The 23,852-nt window shown below is 41.2% G+C and overlaps 1 protein-coding gene across 4 annotated transcripts in view; it reads right to left on the bottom strand.

Moving 5' to 3' along the window:
• Positions 1-23,852, bottom strand: part of DCC (DCC netrin 1 receptor) — a 782,056-nt gene that overhangs the window by 373,124 nt on the left and 385,080 nt on the right. The window lies entirely within an intron of this gene.

Genomic DNA, 23,852 nt, shown 5'->3' with positions numbered 1-23,852 from the left:
GACTGGATTTACAAAATATGAGGATTTCACTAATAAGAATGAATTTTGTCCATGATGATAGAAAGAAGAAACAATCTGGATTATCTTTGCTGAGGACAAATTCTTATTAAGATAGCAATTATCTGTTGCCTTGTATTACTATAATATATTCCCATTTTTGCAGTATGGTATACGATATGCTAATTTAATTTAATTTCATCATTACCATAATACTGGTATGATGGAGATTTGCAATTTGAGGAAAACTGCTAATAACATCAAATTTCTAATGAGCTCCCTGTCACAGAAAAAACAATTCACATACAGTTCATCAGCTTTCACAGGGGAACAATGTTTACTATTTTGAATATTCATAGTTGCTAGGAAGCCAGATTACATTCATTCCTAGGTAGCATCCATGACTTCTCGTTTGAACAGAAAATGCAATTGTATTTCTCAAGCAACCATTTCCAATGTCTGATTTATAATATATCCAAATCCATTAAAGGGGGGTGGGGGGGGGAGAACAATTGACATGAAAAGTCTGTTCACATTGCAAAATCAAGCACTCAAAAGTTAGAAAAGAACAGAAATAATTTGACTCCTTGTGCTTATACATCATGATTGTGTATTTAATTAAATGACCACAGGTCTCCTGCTTCTTTTAGTGCACAGAATGGATGTGACTCACTTTATTAGCTGTTATTCAATATTTTGTTTTCTCCTCATTGTTCAACATGTGGCCCTGTGCCTTTTTATTATTTATTTGGCATATGCGATCCGGTCAAGCCAAGCCACAGTGTTCTTATCAAGGATGTTCAAGGCACAAAGACTTCAGTTGCAGTTTTCAACAATGTGTGTCATAGCTTGTGGCTGTCCACACTGACACAGTGGATTGTCTCTAAACCACTACCGAAATTCCACTGCAGCCTTATTTACTGCATACTATTCAGACCCCGCTCTGAACACAGAATTACAAATTTCCTCCTGGGCTTTTCTACTGAACTCATCACTATAATTTCTGCACATTTCAAATTAATTAATTAATTTTCATAACATCCCTGTGAGGTCAGGGGTGAGTATCCCTATTTCACAGATGGGGAGCTGCGATACCAAGAAATTAAAGGTCAAAAGTGCCCAATAACTTTGGTTGCCCAACTTGCGATCTGATTTTTTCAGAGTACACAGCACTATATAGCACTTTACATGTTTAAAACTCAGCTCTCATGGATGTCTATTTCAGTTGTGAGTGCTCAGCACTTCTGCAAATTAGACCTCAGGATCTCAAGTTGGCCACCCATAAAATGAATAACACCGTGGCTGCCTGTGAAAAGTTTTGGTTAAGTGACTTATCCAAAATCACATAGGAAATCTGTGGCAAGCAGAGATAGAATCCAATTCTCCAGGGTGGCATTTAATTACCTTAACCATGAGTCCATCCTTACTCTTCCTGCAATCTCCTGCCTCACTCACTACATACCTTCAACTTATGCAACAAAGGAAGTAATGTTGTGACTCAGGAATCCTATGTTCCACTGCAGGTTCCGAGGGAAATATTATCTAGGAGTTATAGACTCTTCTGCCCAGGACCCTTGAAACTCTCAGAACCTCTCAATGCCAGGGTTCACCATTCTATAACAGCAACTCCTATCAGACCTGATAAACTCACTACATCTAACATGACACTTTGATATCATTTATCCACAGATAATGTCATTAAGGCATTAAATGAAAGCCACAGTGACACACTAGTCATCATAAGCATTGTGAGATGTATCTACAGATGGTGTGTAAGTTATAGAGGGGTAGCCATGTTAGTCTGTATCAGCAAAAACAACGAGGAGTTGAAGTGGGTTATAGACCATGAAAGCTTATGCCCAAATAAATGTGTTAGTCTCTAAGGTGCCACAAAGACTCCTCGTTGTTTTTGTGTAAGTTATGTGTACCTACTAAAATATATTTTAAACCATGTAACAGGGCAAAGGTAATAAACAGGTTTTCTGCCAGACAAAAGCATGTCTATTCACTCCTATCTTTGATGTAAATTAAGCACTGTAAGCCAAACACAGTGGGAGCTACATTTGCATTCCAAGTCACCATGAGAATATGATGTCAACACGGGGGTCAGCACATGGAAGAACAAACAACAGAAGGGCTCTTCAAAGGTTTACTGGACTATAACTAGGGGACAAGTAAAGCACTTTGTCATCCAGTCATGGAGGAAATCCCTTGAATGGTGTGGGTTGTTCATGAAAACTTGGATCCTGGTTATGACTGAAAACCAGAAGCTCTGTCAAAGACTGAACTCTTGGGACAAAATCTACTTTATTAAATAGGAGAGGTAACCATTAAATAAGTGTAGACCTAGGATTGCATTTTATGTTTTTCCATTATATGTGTAACCATTTCTGTTTCCACTCATTATCCTTACTCATTATTTCTTAAATCTTAATCTTTGATAATAAATGTAGGATTGTTTCACTATAGCTCTATATATCCATGATCTGGAGTTGTACCAATCAAGCTGAGTGTATGCTGTTCTCTTGGGACTCACACATTACTGTGAGTGTCCAATGGTAGGGGCTGGACATTGCAGACGGATGCTTCAGAGAAGCTTGGAGACTGGGGTACACCAGATGTTAACCTGCAAGGCAAAGTAAGAGCTGGGAGAGCCATGAGGAGATTATTTGGGTGACTAATTGGCTGGTGGTGTCAGAGAGCTGACACCCAGTTTAGCACCAGCAAGTCTCTCTTTCTCTCTCTCTAAGTTGGGGGGTAACATAGTGACTCACTATCCCAGGCACCTTGAGAAGTGTCACACCCCTCTAGCCTGTCCTTGTCCTTTTCCCAGTTTCTTCTCTACCTCCCCCTCAGCTCAGTCAGGGTGCTTAATGATCAGGGATACCTAAAAGAACAAGGCTCGGAACCAGGGTAGCTAACGTAATCCCAATTTTTTAAAAAGGCTCCAGTGCCGATCCTGACAATTACAGTCTGGTAAGCCTAACTTCACTACCAGGCAAATTGATCAAAACTATAGGAAAGAACAGAATGATCTGAGACACAGATAGACATGATATGTTGGGGAAGAGTCAGCATAGCTTTTGTAAGGGCAATCATGCTGCACCAGCTATTAGAATTCTTAGAGGCTGTCAACAAGCATGTGGACACGGGTAATCCAGTGGATATACTGTACTTGGACTTTCAGAAAGCCTTTGACAAGGTCCTTCACCATAAGCTCTTAAACAAACTAAGCAGTCGTGGGATAAGAGGGAAGGCCCTCTCATGGATCAGTAACTGGTTAAAGGATAGATAACAAAGGGTAGGAATAAATGCTCATTTTTCAGATGGAGAGAGGTAAATAGTGTGGCCCCCTAAAGATCTGTACTTGGACCTGTGCTATTCAATATATTCATAAATGATTTAGAAAATGGGGCAAACAGTGAGGTGGCAAAAACTGGAGACGATACAAAATTACTCAAGATTGTTAAGTCTAAAGCTGAATGTGAAGAGTTACAAAGGGATCTCACTAAATGGGGTGACTGGATGACAAAATAGCAGATGAAATTCTATGTTGATATGTGCAAACCAATGCACATTGGGAAAAATAATCCCAACTGTACATACAAAATGGAGTCATTGTGGATATTTCCCTGAAAAGATTTGCTCAATGTGCAGTTGCAGTCAAAAAAGCTAACAGAATGCTAGGAGCCATTAGGAAAGACACAGATACTAAAACACAAAATATTATAATTCCACTATATAAATCCATGGTACGCCCACACCTTGAATACTTTGTTCATCCCATCTCACGAAAGATATATTAAAATTGGGAAAAGTACAGAGAAGGGCAACAAGAAGGTTTAGAAGTTATGGAACAGCTTCCATATGAGGAGGGACTAAAAAACTGGGGCTGTTTGGTTTAGAAAAGAGATGACTAGCGGGGAATATGGTAGAGGACTGTAAAATCATGATGGAGAAAGTGAATAGGGAAGTGTTTTTTACCCCATCATATAACAAGAACTACAGGTCACTCAATGAAATTAATAGGCAGCAAGTTTAAGACAAGCATAAGGAAGTACTTCTTCACACAATGCACAATTAACCTGTGAAACTCATTGCCATGGGATGTTCTGAAAACCAAAAGTATAACTGGGTTCAAAAAGAATTAGATAAGTTCATCAATGGCTATTAGTTAAGATAATCAGGGATGCAACCCCATGCTATGGGTGTTCCTAAACCTCCAACTGCCAGAACCTGGGAGCAGATGACAGGGGATGGATCACTCGAAAGTGCCCTATTTTGTTCATTCCCTCTGAAGCATCTGGCACTGGCCAATGTCAGAAGACAGGATACTGGGCTAGATGTTCTGATCAAGAACCATGGCTCTTCTCTGGTATAAGAGAATACTCTGCTGGAAGAGCAAAGCTCATTTATGCAGGACTCAGATCTTTCTGAGGGGCCATCAAAGGATGGAATGAACTCCTGCAGCATCTCAGAACCATCACACATCTCACCACTTTTCACTCCAAGTGCAAGGCATACTTTAATAAAAACACACAGCAGCAGAAACTTTATTAATCCACAGACTATTTCCTCCTCACGAGAGGGAGAGAGAAAGAAGAACTACATGGGGCAGATGCTTCTTTTTAATAAACTCTTGGTAGGCAATCATACACCCCAGTGAGAGATTAGAATAGGGTTACCATATTTAAACATTCAAAAAAGAGGAGACTCCACGGGGGCCCCCAGCCTGGCCCCAACTCCAACCTTTCCCCGCCCTCATTCCAACCTCTTCCCCAAAGTCCCCACCCCAACTCCGCCCCCTCCATTCCCCATTGGACCCCTTCCCCAAATCCCCTCTCTGGCCCCGCCCCCTCCCCTGAGCATGCTGCATTCTCCCTCCTCCCTCCCAGCCACACGAAACAACTGTTTCGCGGTGCAAGCGCTGGGAGCTAGGGGGGAAAAGCAGGCACTCTCTGGAGTGATCAACATTCACTTTCTTTCTCGAATGATCAACATTCACTCTCTTTCTTGAATGATCCACTCTTCTTTGGGGAAAAATAATAATGGCAAAATCCCGGGTCTTTTTAGATATTTAAAAATTCCTCCCAGACAGCGATTTAAGAACCAAAAAGCTGGACATGTCCGGTAAAATACGGACGTATGGTAACCCTAAATGATTAGAATAGAAAATAGGTTCTTCTCCCCTTCCTTTTTTTCTCCTCTCTCTACCTTTCTTCACTTTTCCTATTTCTTCTGTTCTTTTCAGAAGAAATGAAACAGAATTAATCTCCCAGAACACTAACAGGAGAATGGAAGGGATACAGGTACGTACTGGGCCACATGTAATACTGTAAATTACTTTAATACACAGGATTGTTGAACAGAGAACAGAAATATCATATTTACCAAAGTATAGTATAAAAAGAGCTAAGATAATCCACAATCTTTAATTTTGTGAAAGCTTCTTAGCATCAGTTTCACGTCATGCTTACCAAAATACAGATGTGATATTGTATAGTTGTAGATAAGGTATTTATTTTAATCCTTCACCAATTACGTAGTCATAGTGATAAATTAAACTAAACTGATTCCAAAGCACAGATTCATGGTCAGAAATAAATTAACCCCAAGTCCAGAAAACCTCAATTTCTAATCAGAGCTCCCATTACCTCCAGTGAGAGGCAATAATATTTACTTGCTAAAAATCAGTGACAAATCATTTTTCAATTCACTTTAGGAACACTGAATCAGTGTTTTGAATGAATGAGGAACAAGAATCTTTTTATAACTTCCCAACTCAAATCTGTAGAAGGGGAACAACATGAGGGCGAGCCACGAGACTGCTCTAAAGAATAATTTTGTAGAGCTTTTCTATTTATATGAGCAGATAGACTTGTGCAATGCAGTCAAGACTAGATGTTCACGTGTTTCGCCTACTTGTAAGTAACTAGAAACCATCTTTTAATTCTAGTCTAGGAAGTGGCATCAATGAACCAAAGGCTCCTTTTTTCCACTCCAGCTTCTGTTCTTTAGTCTATGCAAGGTTACGTTTCCATTGCTTTGAAATTCCAAGTTTTTCCACTAGCATTTCAGAATGATCTACTGGAACTTCTCTCCCTAGCACTTCACAGTGTTATATCAAGTACAATAGACAGCCTACAATGTAACATATGTTTTGCTCAATACAGCAGGAACATTCAGCAGCGTGTGGGCAGTTAATATCATAGTGATACAGTGTTGTCCAGTGCAGTGGTTCTCAAACTGTGGTCCGTGAGTTCCATTCAGGTGGTCCATGCAGGGCTGGTGCAACCATTTAGGCGACCGCGCTGGGATTTGGGGGGCGCCATTTTCTTCGGCAGCGACTGCGGCGGCCAGATCTTCGGCCACCCCGGTCACTGCCGGCATTTAGGTGGAGGGATCTGGGGCAGGGAAGTGCGGGGAGGGCTGCCTGCAACAAATAATGGGGGGGGGCGCGGCACGCCACCCCACCCCAGCTCGTCCCCACCCCAGCTCACCCCTGCTCCGCCTCCTCCCCAAGCACACCATGGCTGCTTCACTTCTCCCACCTCCCAGGCTTGTGGCGCCTAAGCTGATTGGCGCCACAAGCCTGGGAGGCGGGAGAAATGAAGCAGCTCAACCCTGCCCCACCTCCTCCCCAAGCACGTCTTGGCCGCTTCTCTTCTCCTGCCTCCCAGGCTTGCGGCTGCCAATCAGCTTAGGCACCGCAAGCCTGGGAGGCGGGAGAAGTGAAGCAGCGACAATGTGCTTGGAGTGCTCATGCGCGGAGCAGTGGTGAGCTGGGGCAGGGGGGTGCCTCAGGGCGGAGGATGGGGGGTGGGGAGCTGCTGCAAGGGGGGCGCCTCAGGGCAGGGGGTGGAGCTGCCGCGGGGGAGGGGGGCGCCTCAGGCCGGGGGCGCGGGAGGGGCGCAAGGTGGAAGTTTCGCCTAGGTCATGAAACATCCTTGCACCCGGCCCTGGGTCCATGGATAGTTCCCTCTAAGGTGCGCGCCTGGGCAGCCGCACATGGGAGGCTGAAGGGCCACCCACCTAATTAGTGAAGCCATGCAGGCGTGGCTCCATTAATTAGGTACCTGGACTCTGGAGAAGACGCACATCTAAGATGAGGTGGTGGCCTTAGGGGGAATAAGGGATAGATGGGAGGGGAGCAGTGGGATGAGAAAGGGGGCGGGGGGAATTTGAGATGTGCAGGGGTATGGCGGCTAGAGAAACAAGTGACTTTCCCCAGCTCCAGGGCTGCAGCTACCAGGGAGAGAAGGCCCTCCTCCTTCCCAGCTTCAGCTCTGTGGCTGCTGTGATGCGGGAGAGAACCCCCTCCTTTCCAGCCCCAGCTCAGGGGCAGCTGCAGTGGGAGAGAGAGGCAGAGACCCACCCCCTCCTTCCCAGTCCAATCTCAGGGGCTGCCATGGCAGGGAAGAAAGGGCACATCCATCATATTAGAAAGATAAGACTACTGATATTAAAATATGTGTTGTGTGTTTTTATTTGTAGAACAAAAAAAACAATTATTATTATATAGCACTTTTATCCAAAATGCTTTACAATAGTTAGCGAACGGTATACACAACATTTGAAAAGATCATTAAGCGGTCCGCCGAGACCCTCAGCAATTTTCAAGTGGTCTGTGAAAAAAAAGTTTGAGAACCACTGGTCTAATGGGTAGGTAAATTGACTGTACTTTTATGATAGTTTGACAGTTGTACTATTGCCTCACTTTGGGCAAGTTGCATAATCTCTCTATTGGTGTTTACCTACATTATACACACACACACACTGGGTGGGGGGGGATATTATTTGCCTACCTAGAGGAGTAGTGCAAACTTTTGTTAATTAAACATATAAAGCATTTTGAGTTTCTAAGATGAAAGATGTTCTTAGTACAATGTTGTTATTATTAGAGCTGTTGATTTTTATCATTGCTTTTGTTCCTAAAAGTCAGTGCACATTTAAAAATACTCCATGCACTATTGTGTGGCTGATTTTGTTTGGTTGTTTTAAGTGTGTGAGAGTAACCTTGCATAGTTCACAATATGGTACATGCACTGTGCGTTTGTGAATAACAAATGACAAAGAGTGGATGGGTTTTCCTGTGTAGTTTGCAATTTCCCAATTTTCAGCCTATGGCAGATATATAAAGAACATATTAATATTCAGAGCCCAGGTCATGTTTGAAGCTTTCAGGATTTCTATTGTGGCTTATAAAAGGAGAGCTAAGGAAAGCGCTAGCCCTTCCCGACTGGTACTTGCCGCTGTCTCTGTGCAGTGGGAGAACATCATAAGGTTGTCTCAGTTAGAATATCAGCAGCTCAAAGGCGCCACACCGGGTCCACAAGGCAGCCCTGCTTTGCCTTATCCAACTCACATATTCAGCAGCACTGAAGCAGTTAACTTATTACTAAAATTAGGAGTTTCAAAATAGTTGCTGTCACTGTTCTTGTCAATCAGAAAATCTGACTGAATTTCCATGCCAACTAAGTCTCACCCAGGACTTTGGGAGACCCTGTGTGGCGATTCTAGACAGCACAGGCTGCATTCAGTGCTAGCCTGGCAGTTAAAAAATGAGAACCACAAGGTCCATATCCAGAGTCCTACATAAAATATCCCCTTCTTTATAGCCATTACAACAGAGCACTGAATCTCCTCAGCCACAAAGGATGCTGCACCTAGCCATGGGTGTTATTTGTGTACTTAACGTAAACTGGTTATTTAAAATGGAAACATCAAAGTTGGTGAAATGGCCCATTCTACAATGAACCCTATTACTTGCCATCATAATGAGTTTGCTAGAGTATATTCCACTTGGAATTGGGAATAGGGTTTTAAATGTAAATACTTATTCACAAATAGTAAGTATTGGATTTCTGGGCCTTGTAAATATCTTAACATGGCATGATGACACTCAAAGAAAAACAGGCCACTTAGTAGTTTGCAGTTGCAGTTTCTATTAGCTGCACGTATAATATTTTATAAAAAACTAACTGCTATTGTATCGATTTATTTTATTTTGTGGTTAACTAAATAATCGGTCATTATTATTCTTTGTATTTTGGTAGCACCTAGTGTCCCTAGTACTATTGTGCTAGGCACTGTACAAACAAAAAATAGAAAGACATCCCTAGCCCAAAGTATAAGAGCCAACAAAAGGATCCAACAACATGAAGGGTGAGGAGAGGGGAGTGCAAGATAATGAAATAAGTTGAATTGACTGTAGAGAGCTGGGAGAGATTTAGACCCACTTATTGTCAAAGGATGTGTCTCCCAACGAAAGCAATCCACTTTTATACTTACCTTTGCAAATTATAAAGATTAAGCTTTTGATCAATGCAGCTATTTTTTAATGGGACAAATTCTGCCTTGATCTCTACTGGGCTGCTGGGGTTTTATGTCAGATTTTGGCCTAATTACTTTACACATAAATAGTTACCCACCTATCACTTTCTGGTATTTTAGCTATTGTAGCAATGATAGTTCAAGGAATGTACAGGAGTTTAACGCTGCAGACCATGCAGTGTGTATATCAGTAACATCCCAAAAGTCATCCCCGTAAGTTATTGGTTTTCACACACAAAGATCATGATTTGACCTTTCCCCGAAACACTGCAGATGCAACTTTCAAGCTGATGCTTTACATTATGTAGGTGATATGTAAGGCATTGTAAAATAGACATTGTTACATTCATATTGACTCAATGGGTCAAATTCAGAAGAGAATGGTGAGAATGTAAATTACAGATTGGTATGTGGGTGAGATACTGAGAAAGCAAGTAAATCAACCAGATTCTAAACTGCTGCAAAACACACCCTGAGGGGATCAGAAGAAGATATAATATACACCAGCTTAGACTCATCTCCAAATTTGGCCTCATGATTGTAGTCACTGTCAGTTTTCAGGGACTTTTCAATGTGAGCAGAACTACAAATGGATGCATCGTCATTTGCAGAAGGCACCCCAGATAGTAAGTGCTACTTTCAAACTTTTTCGCACTGCTTTAAAACTTTACTTAAATTAGGCAGCTGGGGTGCTGAGACCACTTCCTATCCTGTTGACTAAGACTGTCTCATTGTTTCCTTGTGCACCCTTGTCTGTCATATCCACCTGCTGTCTCTTGTCTTTAGTTAGATTGTAGAGAAACAAGGTGGGTGAGGTAATATCTTTTATTGGACCAACTTCTGTTGGTGAGTGGGACAAGCTTTTGAGCTTCAACTGACCTGAAGAAGAGCTCTGTGTAACCTCCAAAGCTTGTCATGCTCACCAACAGAAGTTGGTGCAATAAAAGATACTGCCTCACCCACCTTGTCTCTCTAATATCCTGGGACCAACACAGCTACACCACCACTGTATACATACTTAGACTGTAAGCATTTGGGGAGTGATACCACCTTTTGTTGGGTGTTTGTACATCGCCTGGCACAATGGGGACTTGATCCATGACTGGGGCTCCCAGATGCTACCACGATAGAAAGAACACATAATAATAAAAGAGAAAAAGGAAATGCCTCCTGTGATTTGTTTTTCATATAGACAATCCTTTATGAGGGGAACATTGGTGAGTAAATTCTAATTAAAGCAATTTGTGGGGTTTTTTTGTTTTGTTTTGTTTTGCTTTAACTGGAGTCGAGAGAAAAACACGGAGAGAAAATTTAGTGAATGTAGCTGCCTCCGAAGTCAGAGGGAGCTGTGCTCCCTTATATCAGGGTTGCATCTTGGTCAAGGAAACAGCAAGAAGATACAAGATGTGTAACTGGATGTAAAAGAGTTGAAGGACAAAAATGGGATAAGAGGAAATATATTCATCTATTAATTCTTTTTTCTTATTTGTCTTAGTCTAATACATGCATTAAAGTCAAATAAAAATTGTGTGGCTCGCAAGCCATAAATACATTTCAGACTCTGTCAAAATCATAAACCACTCACTCTTCACTTGTATAGTTTATTATGATTTTACCAGAAACTCTCAATGAATGTATAGACTTGTAATTCATAGATACCCGTGAGTTATTCTGTATATAAACACAACTCAAGGAGTCTGACCTCTACTTGTGTGAGCTGTTCGTTTTCCGCTATAAAACAGAGTTGCTTCCCTCTCCCCCATTTTTCTTTATTGCTGTAGTTTTTCTAGGCTGCAAAAAACATACATCCACGTCATTAGGTCCATGAATGTAACACGAGGCTCATGCTGGGAAGAAGGCAGTTAGGACACCAGTTATAACCATGTCAATCAGAAAGAAATGCCTTGCTATCAGTAAATATAATCTAAGGGAGGTAATTACCAGCCCCGGGGTGCAGTGTATTTATCAGTTCTTGTTTTCCTATAAGCAAACTATGGGCTCTCTACTTTTCTCATGCAAAAAAAGGGTCATAATCCAGATTACATTGTTCCACTTCAGGAGTTTGGACTGGAGTCAGTGAGTGGTTTGTGTGGGGACTGAGACTGGAATATGGCCTGAAGTTTGTAATCCTTCTTCGATACCCTTGTATCTGCTCATCCATTTCCTTCAGCTCAGTGATGATGCCTGGAAAGTACAGCGATTGCTTGATACTGTCTGATATTCTTATTTATGTGTTGAGTTTGATTGTGTGTGTGTGTTTTATTTTGTCTAGGGAGTTTCATTTGTAGCTGGTTGTATATCTGAAGAGGTTTATATACACACACTTTGGGTAATTTATGTATGTCCCAAATTTTAGAGCAGGATTTCTTTTTACTAAAGAAGACACTACTCTTAGTAATATGTATGGTTTCTTTGGCTAATACATTGTATAGCAGTAAACTGAGAAAGACTTAGATACTACAATGAAAAACCTTAAGAATAGGTATGTGCATAGAAAGTTATTGATGGGACCCATGAATAAAACAAAAAATAAAATAGAAGCTAAGAGCATCTGTATTGTTATTTATATTGCAGTAGTTCCCAGGAATAAAACATATCCAAACATTTTCAGCTATTCTCTTTTCTGTTGAAAATCAAAAGATTTATCTGAACTTTTTGTGGGAATGTTTCTCAAGTACAAACTGGAATTTTTGGTCTCAGTCTTGGTCTCTCTTTCATTCATATATGTGCCATAACGACCAAGTTATTCTGTGTGTCTTTCTCTCATATATACACAGAGAATAGCTTGGTGGTTATGGCACATATATGAATGAGAGAGAGAGACCAAGACTGAGACCAATATATAAAACATCTCCTGGGATCTAGAACACCCAGGTTTAAATCCCTGCTCAGAATCAAGGCAGAGCAGGGACTTGAGCCTGTGTCTATTGCATCCCAGGAGAATGCCCTAAAGAAATCTCTTTTTCTCTGTTTTTGCACTGAAACATTTCTGAAGGTCTTTTTCCCCGCATCCACCCACCCCCAATCAGAACTCCAAATTCCAAAAGCTCTTTTTTTTTCACAAAACAGAATTGTTGTTTTCTAGCCAGCTCTGCCTAGGACCCCTCCAAGCATGCTAGAAACTGTACAAACACACAATAATAAATAATAATCTTATAATCTAAGTTGTTTTAGCAATCTAAGGGTACGTCTTCACTACCCGCCGGATCGGCAGGTAGCAATCAATTTCTCGGAGTTCAATATATCGCGTCTCATCCAGATGCGATATATCGAACCCCGAACGCGCTCCCGTCGACTCCGGAACTCCACCGGAGCGAGTGGTGGTAGCGGAGTCGACGGGGGAGCCGCGGACGTCGATCCCGCGCCGTGAGGACGGGTAAGTAATTTGAGCTAAGGTACTTCGACTTCAGCTATGCTATTCACGTAGCTGAAGTTGTGTACCTTAGATCAACCCCCCCACCCCCTAGTGTAGACCAGGCCTAAGAGTTCTTAGGAATAAAGGAAAGAAAATTTTATTCATAGAAATGTAGGGCTGGAAGGGACCTTGAGGTCATCTAGTGCAGCCCAGCCAGTGAGGCAGGACCACATATACCTAGATTAGCGGTTCTCAACCTATTTACCATTGTGGGAGACGTATGCATATATACTACCTGTATGGCCCTGAGGATATCACAGACCACAGCTGTGCGCTGATTGGCCCACAATTAGCGCACAGACTGCAGGCTGAGAACCACTGACCTAAATAATCCCTGACAGGTGTTTGTCTAACATGTTCTTAAAAACCTCCAGTGAAGGGAATTCCACAACCTCCCTTGGAAGCCTATTCCAGCACTTAACTCCCCTATAGTTGGAAAGCTTTTCCCAATATCTAACCTAAATCTGCATTGCTGCAGATTAAGCCCATTACTTCACGTCCTACCCTCAGTGGACATGGATAACAATTAATCACCATCCTCTTTATAACACATCTTAAAAGATTTGAAAACTGTTATCAGGTCCTCTGCTCAGTCTTCTTTCCTCAATATTAAACATGCCCAGTTTATTTGTTTTAATTTCCTCATAGGTTGAGTTTTCTATATCTTTTATCATTCTTGTTGCCCTCCTCTGGACTCTCTCCAGTGTGTCCACATCTTTCTTAAAATGTGGCATTCAGTAATGGACACAGTACTCCAGCTGAGGCCTGACCAGGGATAATTAGCTCCCCCAGATTGTTTTCAGCAGTACTACTGCCTAGCCAGTTATTCCCCATTTTGTAGCCATGCATTTGATTTCTCCTTCCTAAGGGGCCTACTTTGCACTTGTCTTTACTGAATTTCATCTTGTTTGATTTCAGACCAATTCTCCTGGTCAAGGTCATTTTAAACTCTACTCCTGTTCTCCAAAGTGCTAGCAACTCCTCCCAGGTTGGTGTCATCTGTAAATTTTAAGAGCATACTTTCCACTCCTTTATGCAAACCATTAATTAATATATTGAATAGTGCCCAACTCAGTACAGACCCTTGCAGCAAGATAAGGCTCCCCAGTTTGGCAAAGAACCATTGATAACTATTCTTTGAGTATGGTTTTGCACCCACCGTATAGTAATTTAATCTAGACTACATTCTCCTAGTTTGTTTATGAGAATGTCATATGGGATTGTGTCAAAGGTCTTACTAAAACCAAGATATATCATGTCTACTGCTTCCTCCTATCCACTAGGTCAGTAATCTAGGTAATAAGTCTTTGTTCTTGATGTTGACATCGCAGTTGGCCTTTGCAGAGGATCAAAGAAAGAATGAAATGTAGTTTAGCCCAGATTTCTGTGCCAATGTCCTCACTAATAATGCTGTGGAGGACATTCAGCACAAAAATATGAACCCTAATGTGCAGTTATGTTTATTTGCTAATAATCTCATTGATGTAAGTGGGGCCAGTTAAATTAATAATGATTTCAAGATTAGGCCTGTCATCATCTAATTTTTTTAAAACAAATACCATGGTTTCTCATGCAGATATCTGGTGTATGTAACATCATATGCTATGACATCTAGGCACCAGGGATAACCAAGACATTTTATATAGAGAAAAGATTTTTTAAATGGTTAGTTTATACATTTCTATGCTGAGTGCACCTGGCAATCTTGCTGGTGAGGTCACTCAAAGAAAAAAGCTGGGTTTAACTCAACTGTAATGTTTCTTTTGCAGTTCACCACTAAATGTGACACCAAAATTATCACAGGTTGACACTCTGGATCTAAGAGAACAGTACTGTGGCATCTTCCAAAGAGTTTCTTGAAAGGTCAGTCAAAGATGTACCTTTCCTGGGGATTCCACTGTGGCTTAGAATATTGGGTCTCAGTCTGGATACTGACAAATGGGACTTCCTCCTTAAGGTACACAGGAGGATGCATTTACTACAGAAAATGTCAGAGAATCTCTGTAATGAGTCTGCAAAAGAGCTGTAGAGACTAATTGAGTGCTTGCCAGCAGGAACAGCTACTTTAGAGAGCTGCGTGTTGGGATGACCTCAATATTTCTAGAAATACCTTCTGTGAAACGACAGCTGATCTTACGACAAGAGGACACATTTTTAACTCGGAGAAATGGCAGCTTTTCCTAATGCAAAGTGTCTTCTCTTTGTATGTTTGAATAAAGAATGTGTTCCTACTGACCCAAAAAAGATAACAGCTGTCACCAGTTGCCCAACCCCTGTCAACACTGAGACTGGGAAGACTCTCAAGTGCATGTAGTTAAAAGGTGGGCTTGTCATCTCATATATTCAGATCTTTTAAAAACATTTTCCTTGCATTTTTCAGTGTTAACTTGCAAGGCGTGAATTTTTTAAAAAGCTACATTTAAGCAAATGCGCCACAATCTAACTGTCTTAGACTGGGGTAAATTCAGAGTACCCACTGGAATTACTCCATATTTACAATGGTATAACTGAGGGCAGAATTTGAACCCTTTATTTATTGTCTCCTCTGTTTCTTGTCTTCTTAAAGTCTGAATAGCTGCTTTGGACCATCTGTACATAACATCATTTGACAGATCAAATATTCCCAGGTCACGAGAAGCTATACTGGAGTAATTCAGTGAAATTAAAACATAGGACAAAGGAAAGCAATTGTAAGGAAATGCAGGATTTTTAAATTGCTCTGTAGATATCAACTCTCATAATGATCATAACTTCAGCTGGGAGCACACACATCTGACCCTGCTTCCTATCCCTGCCATCTGCATCCATCTCTGCTGCTTGCTCCCAGTCACATAGCTCTTATCCAACCCTATCTGCACTACATCTCTTTCATGACTCTCCAGCAAGGGTGGACTCTTTCGGCAGCCAGCATTCTACACTGGTCTCTTGCAGCAGAATGAGGTCCAGGATCACTTCTGAAATCACTTCAGGATCAGGGTCTGAGGTTATAAAGTGCTTTGAGGTGAAAGGTACTAACTAAAAAGATGAGGCATCTTTTCTCCTTGGCTCTGTCCTCAAAACAGGCTAGGTCACCACAAGATAGCCTAATTCAGGGCACCTTGCAAATAGCTTCCATAGTCAAGGTTCCTATGGATATCTGACTGGAATTTAAAGCAGTCTTTCAGAGAAAGAATGCTTCTCTCCAGATGAACTTTGTTTGTGGGAGTAAAATTGGCCCACTATTTTGTTAAGGTTGCTGTGTTGAAATTGGGCATTAACATGAGACATTTCAAGATAAATACTTGTGAGTACTCATTTACCCCCATCCTGCTGTATATTGCAGGTACACTTAATAAATGAATCATGTTAGTATTACTGCAAGCAGAAGCCTTACCTCTGAAAATAATGTTAAAATACAGATATCAGTGACTGTTTGGGAAGTTCATGAGCTAGCAAACTTTTCTCTTTGACAGGTTAACAAGCCTCGTAGATTTCGTTGACGGAGTGATAACCCTTGTGGATAAGGGGGAAGTGGTAGATGTGGTATATCTTGACTTTAGTAAGCTTTTGATACGGTGTCATGTGACCTTTTCATAAACAAACTAGGAAAATAGAACCTAGATGGAGATACTATAAGGTGACTGTATAACAGGTTGGAAAACCATTCCCAGAGAGTAGTTATCAGTGGTTGATAGTCAAGCTGGAAGGGCATATCCAGTGGGATCCCTTAGGGATCAATTCTGGGTCTGGTTCTATTCAATATCTTCATCAATGATTCAGATAATGGCATAGAGAGTACACTTATAAAGTCTGCAGATGATACAAAGTTGGGGAGGGATTGCAAGTGCTTTGGAGGATAGGATTAAAATTCAAAATGACCTGGACAAATTGGAGAAATGGTCTGAAGTAAATAGGATGAAATTCAATAAGGACAAATGTCCCCTCTCAGTCTTAGAAGGAACAATCAGTTGTATACATACAAAATGGGAAATGACTGCCTAGGAAGCAGTACTGCAGAAAAGGACCTGCGGGTCATAGTGGATCACAAGCTAAATATGAGTCAACAATGTAACACTGTTGCAAAGAAAGCAAAAGTCATTCTGGGATGTCTTAGCAGGAGTGTTGTAAGAAAGACACATGAAGTAATTCTTCCACTTTACTCTGTGCTGATTAGACCTCAACTGGAGTATTGTGACCAAGTCTGGGCACCACATTTCAGGAAGGATGTGGATAAATTGGGGAAAGTCCAGAGAAGAGCAACAAAAATGATTAAAGGTCTAGAAAACATGACCTATGAGGGGAGATTGAAAAAATTGGGTTTGTTTAGTCTGGAGAAGAGAAGACTGAGAGGGGGCATGATAACAGTTTTTAAGTACATAGGAGGTTGCCCCAAGGAGGAGGGAGAAAAAATGTTCTCTTTACCCTCTGAGGATAGGACAGGAAGCAGTGGGCTAAAATTGCAACAAGGCAGTTTAGATTGGACATTAGGAAACATTTCCTAACTATCAGGGAGGTTAAGCACTGGAAGAAATTGCCTTGGGAGGTTATGGAATCTCTGTCATTAGAGATTTTTAAGAGCAGGTTGGACAAACCCCTGTCAGGGATGGTCTACATCAGTGGTAGTCAATTATTTTTTGTCAAGGTCTAAATTTCTGGGTCAAGATATAATCAAGGTCCAGGCTCTGAAGAAAATAATAAAAATACTAACAATAATGATAATAAGTAAATAAAAACGTTTCAGGTCCATTCAAAAGCATCAGGCAGTCTGGATTTGGCCCACATCTCCCTATTGACTACCCTTGGTGTACATAATACTTAGTCCTGCCTGAGTGCAGGGGACTGGAGTAGAAAGCCTCTTGAGGTTCCTTTCAGTCCTACAATTCTATGACTCTATGATATCCCTTTTCCTATGTACATTCAAAGGTCCTAGTTTCAGTGGCATGTATACTTTCCAGTGCTGTGCTCCTAACTGCTTCAGACTGCTCTATTGCTCCCTATTGCTCAGCAACAATTTAAATAGTCTGACCGGCCATGGCCTATCCAAACCGAGACAGTAAATTCTCAATATATCTCCCATCGGACCAGCCTTGGAAACAATAGTGTCTTAAGAAAACTAATACTGATATTCTACATAAAGCCTTGCACTTCAATCACGTAAAGATCCTTCGTGTCTTCTTTGATGCTTTTTGATTAATTTCATGCTTCTGTAGTTTTCAACATGAAGGTCAGTTAGTGCAAAAATTCACAACAGCAGATCTTCATGGCTCTGAAGGGGAACAGACTGGAGCCATCAGAAATGAAAATGAAATATCACTGTACTTATGCATGAAAAGTAGCTGTAGAGGATTTGGAAATATGTCATGTGGTTAGAGTAGGCATGGGTGATCAGAGCATTTTGAGCTTGATCCTCAATTGCAGCTGAGACATGCTTGGTGCAAGTGGGTGCAAAGGTTATTTTTAACCAATTAAAGTCTCCAGTTCTGGAGTCAACCAATGTTCTAGCATAACTTAGAACAGCCTCTGAATTTCTCTATATTGTACCCAACTTTTCATGATCCCAAAAGGTCATTCCAGCAGCCATGGACCACCAAAGCACAGCTGTGCTTAGCCAACACCTTTTCCCCCTCTTAATGCTTCCATTGCTACAATGCAGGGTGATGTGGAGTCAGCTATGGCCCAGCTAGTGGAACTCCACTGCTTGGTAAATCTATCAGAGAGAGAAGAGGATAGGACAAGAAATTATCATCATTCACCCCTTATTTCCTATGAAAAAAGAGTCCAATTGAATGTCACATTGATCAGTTCAGAAGCTGCCAACCTTTTCTACTGTCTTCATTATATACTGATGCAAAAATCATTTTATAGAAGGGATTATTTTCATTGTCTCCATTACAACAATAAAAAAATACCCATATTAATAACAGTGCCAGGACCACACATAAGTATTGAGGGTTTATGCAGGGATCATGCCTAGCCTAGCCTAGCTTGGCTGTAAGGCTCTTCAAGTGTAATCAGTACTTTAGTAGACTTGAAAATATTTTGTTAATTAAGTCTAGACTCTGGACTGTGTGTTATGGTTTTGTTTTATACGTAACCATTTGTTTCCAATACTTCTAATTGTTACTACTTGAATCTCTATGCTTTGTTTAATAAATTTGTACTTGATTTCACTATAAACAAATCTAAGTGTGGTGTATCAGCCAAGGTGAACCTGGTATTCTGGGTTATACTGTTTCTTTGGAAGCTGTGAATTTTACTTCTCCCAGGAGTGCACAGGGTTGTGAGGCATCTTGCTACCACATGCTGTTAGTGTGAGAAAACCTTGTCTGGGCCTGCCACGGGGTGACCAGATAGCAAGTGTGAAAAATCAGGACAGGGGATGAGGGGTAACAGGTCCCTAGACAAGAAAAAGCCTCCAGAATTGGGACTGTCCCCATAAAATCCAGACGTCTGGTCACCCCAGCCACAGGTCAGGTCCCCAACTCCTCTGGGCATGGACAACACAAGCTTTCCCCTCTAGGCCTCGCTGTCCACGCTTTGTCTCTACAGGTTAGTGATTGCCAAACTCTAACCCTTGAGCCCTCTGAGTGTCTCCCTGGAGCATCCAGCCCTTGGTCCACTGGACACTCACAGTATTCACCGACCTGCTGCTTCCAAAGAACCAGTACACTGCGGAGTACCAATTTCTCCTCAGATCACTGCTCCATTCAGCTCACAGCATTTAAATTTTACACTCTTGAATATTACATGCAAGATCCTTGTATCACACATGTGTGAAACTTGTACTTCTCCTCCATGGATGTTTACTCTTGTGGAAAAAAGAGTTTACAACAAAGTGGTGGGTTTGTGGTATAATTGTATATTGTTTAGAGACCTGAATGCAGGTATATTATTAAAAAATGAGAGATGTTCCTGGTAATGTGTGTTAAGAATGATCATATTTTTGCTTAGAGAATAAAATAAAAAGTCTGAGGAGTTATTTTTTAAAACCTAACAAAGAGATAATCTGTATCTAAGAATAAAAATTCTGTTGGCTTTAAGGGGGTTTGCTACCCTGGCCATGTGGCTAGTAGGAACTCAAACTTTACAAGCCTCCTGGTAATTAGTCTCTAATAACTTTGGTAAGGTTAGTAAATCATCTGTTTAAATTACTAGAAGCTCTCTCTGGCTATTGCTAGGTTACTGTAACATCAGCATTTCAGTGCCGATGGGACTGTATACATTCTGCTCTTACAGAAAAGACCTATAGAATTAAATAGGGATGAAGTCAGTTTAATAGGGATCTATAGACTTTTAATTGGATCTACATAGATTACCTTAAAAACACATAGGATATCCTTTCTGTAGATTTTATGAACCATTGCAAAGAATTCTTCAGCACAAATATAATTTTCTGTTAAATTTTAATAGACTTTTTTAAATAGTATGTAAAATGTATCCTCTCAAAGCCCACAGGACTTTTCTATAAGGACTTATAGAACTAATCATAGATGAATTATAAGAGCATTCCCTTCTAATGATCCAAAATATGGTGATGCCATTTTAAGCAATAGCATTCTGGATCATTATTACAGAATAAAGGTGTAAGTTTTGTTGTTGTAATATGGAGAAGCATGGGTGAGGGATTTTGACCCTACATTCTAGGCATACAAGCAGTTAAATCTCACAATATGTTACGAAAAATACTGCTTGTGCTAAGTACAGACTTCAATATGATTCTTGAATGAGGATGCCTGTTTGAAGACCACAGTAGCAGGATGTTAATAAATGTTCTCTCCATGTAATCGACTCCTAATGGGGAAAATAGGGAGAGAAATCAAAGGTCACAGTTATCTGTCACTTCTTAACAGCCTAAAGATTTTATTTTAGTGCTGCCTTTATGACTTACAGTACAGACATCAGTTATTGACCACACACCATCTGCAGTGTGGATAAATGTGCCTTATTTTTTTCACTGTGCACTTTATACCTAACAGTGGACAAATTTTTGCCCTTAGATGCGTGAACATGATTCCCATTGAGCTCAATAGCAGCTAAGCATGTGTCAGACACCAATATGTATGGAAGCTTCTAAGGACTGGGATTTAGTTAAATTGTGACTGGAAAATGTAACATGAAAGAAAGATTTAACTCATAAGAAAAATTACAAGAACAATGGAATTTTCCCAGGCTTCCCCCTCCCTCCCCGCCATATCTTGTCTCTGTACCTAAGGATGGCCAGTGACTACTAAAAAGGAAGACAGCCCAAAAAGGTCATGAATTTTATACTAATAGAGAATAGCTCAGACATTTGCTCCGCAAGAGCACTGCAGCCATCGCCTTTCAGGTCTTTTAAAGAAAATGTTCACGCCTTTTCTAAGAGGACTGAAAATAAACACCTACCTCAGGCCTTTATGCTCTATGGAAGCATAAGCACCCTGGTCCCTGTGGTTTGCCAAAGACCAAGGAGGAACATTTTGTGGGATTCTCTTGTTAAGACACATGCACATACTCTGTGACACTTTCCACTCATGTGCACTAGCACTTTTCACTCAAAGCTCTTTGCAGATGTTGAAAGTCACTAAGTAGTTTGCAGATGGGTGAACTAATACAGAGAGACAGTGTAAATGACTTTCTCAAGGTCGTTCTATGAATCTTGTGCTATGAATCAGTGACAATTATAAAACAGCATAATTAATCTGCATCCCTGTGTGGCAGTCCACACTTCTAAGATCCCTGCCCCTCCCTTTCTGGGCATCTGTAGCCAAAGCTGTAGGTTTTTTTGTGGTGGAGGAGAAGGGGTTACGAAAATCCTGACTGACTGTTTGCCCCAGAATATTCACTGTAAAACCAAGTTGTCACTGTGTCTATTACACAGAGCTGCTTTTATTTCGCTTACATAATCTCGGATTCTTTTTTTTTTCAAATTGAGGTTCACGGGCAGGTGATAACTGGGTTGAGAGTCCTCCCAAGTCACAGGCTCTTATTATAACCATTAGTTCCCACCTGAGAAAGAAAGTGACCTAGTGACTCTCCTCTCTAGTCAGCTCAATAATTGAGCCAGATCTACAGTTTTCTGCTCTTCCCAATACTCTGCATCAAGAGAAGAATATCAACTGGTATTCTCATTTAATGAGAAATTAGAGAGGCTGCAATCAGATGAAAATACTGTACATGTGAGGAGAGGGATGAGAGAGAGAATTTTCCTACCTACCTCTCCCAGTAATACATGTTTTCAGTCTGTTGCGGTCTCTGTAGCAGGCTTTGGTAATTAAAGGGCTTTGTTTGCTCATTATTATACCAATTTTACAACTAGCACCATCACCAGGCTGCAAGTCCTGCGCCTGGGAAATGTTCCTACCTTTTGTGACACCGAACGTTTTGCAGAGTAACAACAGCAATAGAAATTACAACAGCGTGCCCCTCTAACTCAGGATTTGGTTGATATTGCAGAATGTGGCTGACGAGCCTGTGGGAGTAGAAGCCAACAGGGTAGCTGTGGCTATTAACTTTTTTTTTTTTTTAACTTTTTTTCATTATATCTGAGAGCTACATAGCCTGTAGCAACAGGTTGGGGAGAGATGAGATTCCAGTGACATATAAAAACACGCAAGAAAATAGGTAGTGTGACAAATTGTAAAGATAAGGCTGTGTATGTAGCTTGCGATGTAGTGAAATGAAATTTATTGACAGTGCTATGTTCTGCTCTATGTGATAGGGCTATATACATCCCCCTTGTGCACACAGACCTGTATGATTCCATAATTAAGGAGTAGGAGTTGTTTTTAATTTCTATCACAGAAGACGTCTTAAGAAAAATAATAGACAAAGGTCTAAACTCTAGGAGGTCAGGAACAGACTCCAGATCTTCTAACTCCCATTCCTTTGCTGTAACCACAAAATCAATGCTTTGTCTAATCTGCTTTTAAAATGTCCGAAACAATGGGGTATCCTCTATCCACCTCTTCTCTCTTGAGTCTATTTCACAGTGTAACAGAGGAAACTTTTTTTTCCTAGTAGTCACCATACAATTACCCTTTCTTAATGTCATTGTGTTAACCCCATGTCATGGGGTGCACCTCCTCAAGCATGTCCTGCTTGCCAAATGTGGCATTGTAGGTCCTCCCTGCCTCAGTTTACCTTAATGTCATCAATAAGTTTAACAAAGCTTTATATAGGAAACAATGCCCCTTTTGAGGGGTCTAGTGATTAATCAAAGACCAAATGAAAATACAAGAAAGGCTTCACCCTGGATCTTAGCGGAAATAGAATAATTTAGTTTCTCCATCCTCACCTGGGTTCATCACTCCCCTGCAGTAGGGTTCTCTCAGCTCAGGTCCCTTTCCTGGAATCAGGTCTCTTGCTACAACCTGGGAAGAATCCTTCCACAGATCCAGGGGTCTACAGAGATGTGCAGGAAGAGAGGATCCTGGTAGGAAGTCATCCCGGGAGGCAGCTACATAGCACCCTAAGATGCAAGTCTTAGCTGGCTACCATTGGGCCCTGGATTGGAGCCTGGTGGAGAAGGTGGATCATACTCTCCTATCACCCTCTAAGGAGGGGACATTGCCAGAAGTCCATCTCTTGGCAGGGAAGCTAACTGGAGTCCAGATTATGAAGGTGCAAGGGTCCAGATGCTAAAACCCCAACCCAAGGGGAGAAGCCCTGAAGTCCTTACTGACTCCTGTAGATTTCTTCATCATTGGATTCTTCATGTGTACCCCCAAAATAAGTGTCCTGAAACATGTGACTGGGATGCCGGGCTGAGTTACTAAAAGGACAGACCCCCACGCAGCAGATCTATAGTGAGAAAGGGGAATGCCCAGGAGGAAGACAACCTGCCACACCCCAGCCTTCTCCTTTGCAGGAGCCTGTCACAGGTAGGCTGGGCCCTGACTTCCCTTAAAGGTTCAGCCCCCATGACACTCCAATTATATTCCCTCTTATGGGACATCAAAGTCACCAATTTAATTTGGGCACCAGAATACTTGCAAAATAATATAGGCATTAAGGCTGATGAATGGTTGTTGGGGTGTGTGGAAGAGGAGGAGGGGGAGCAAAAACAAAACCAGGAATCCAGTCAAAGCAGCACCATTTGCATTTGCCAAGGAAACACCGAACTGTGCAGGCTGAGTTTGTATTCTGCCAT

Source organism: Mauremys mutica, chromosome 6 (assembly GCF_020497125.1).
Source record: "Mauremys mutica isolate MM-2020 ecotype Southern chromosome 6, ASM2049712v1, whole genome shotgun sequence".
Taxonomy (NCBI): Eukaryota; Metazoa; Chordata; order Testudines; family Geoemydidae; genus Mauremys; species Mauremys mutica.
This window is presented reverse-complemented; position numbering and strand designations above follow the sequence as displayed.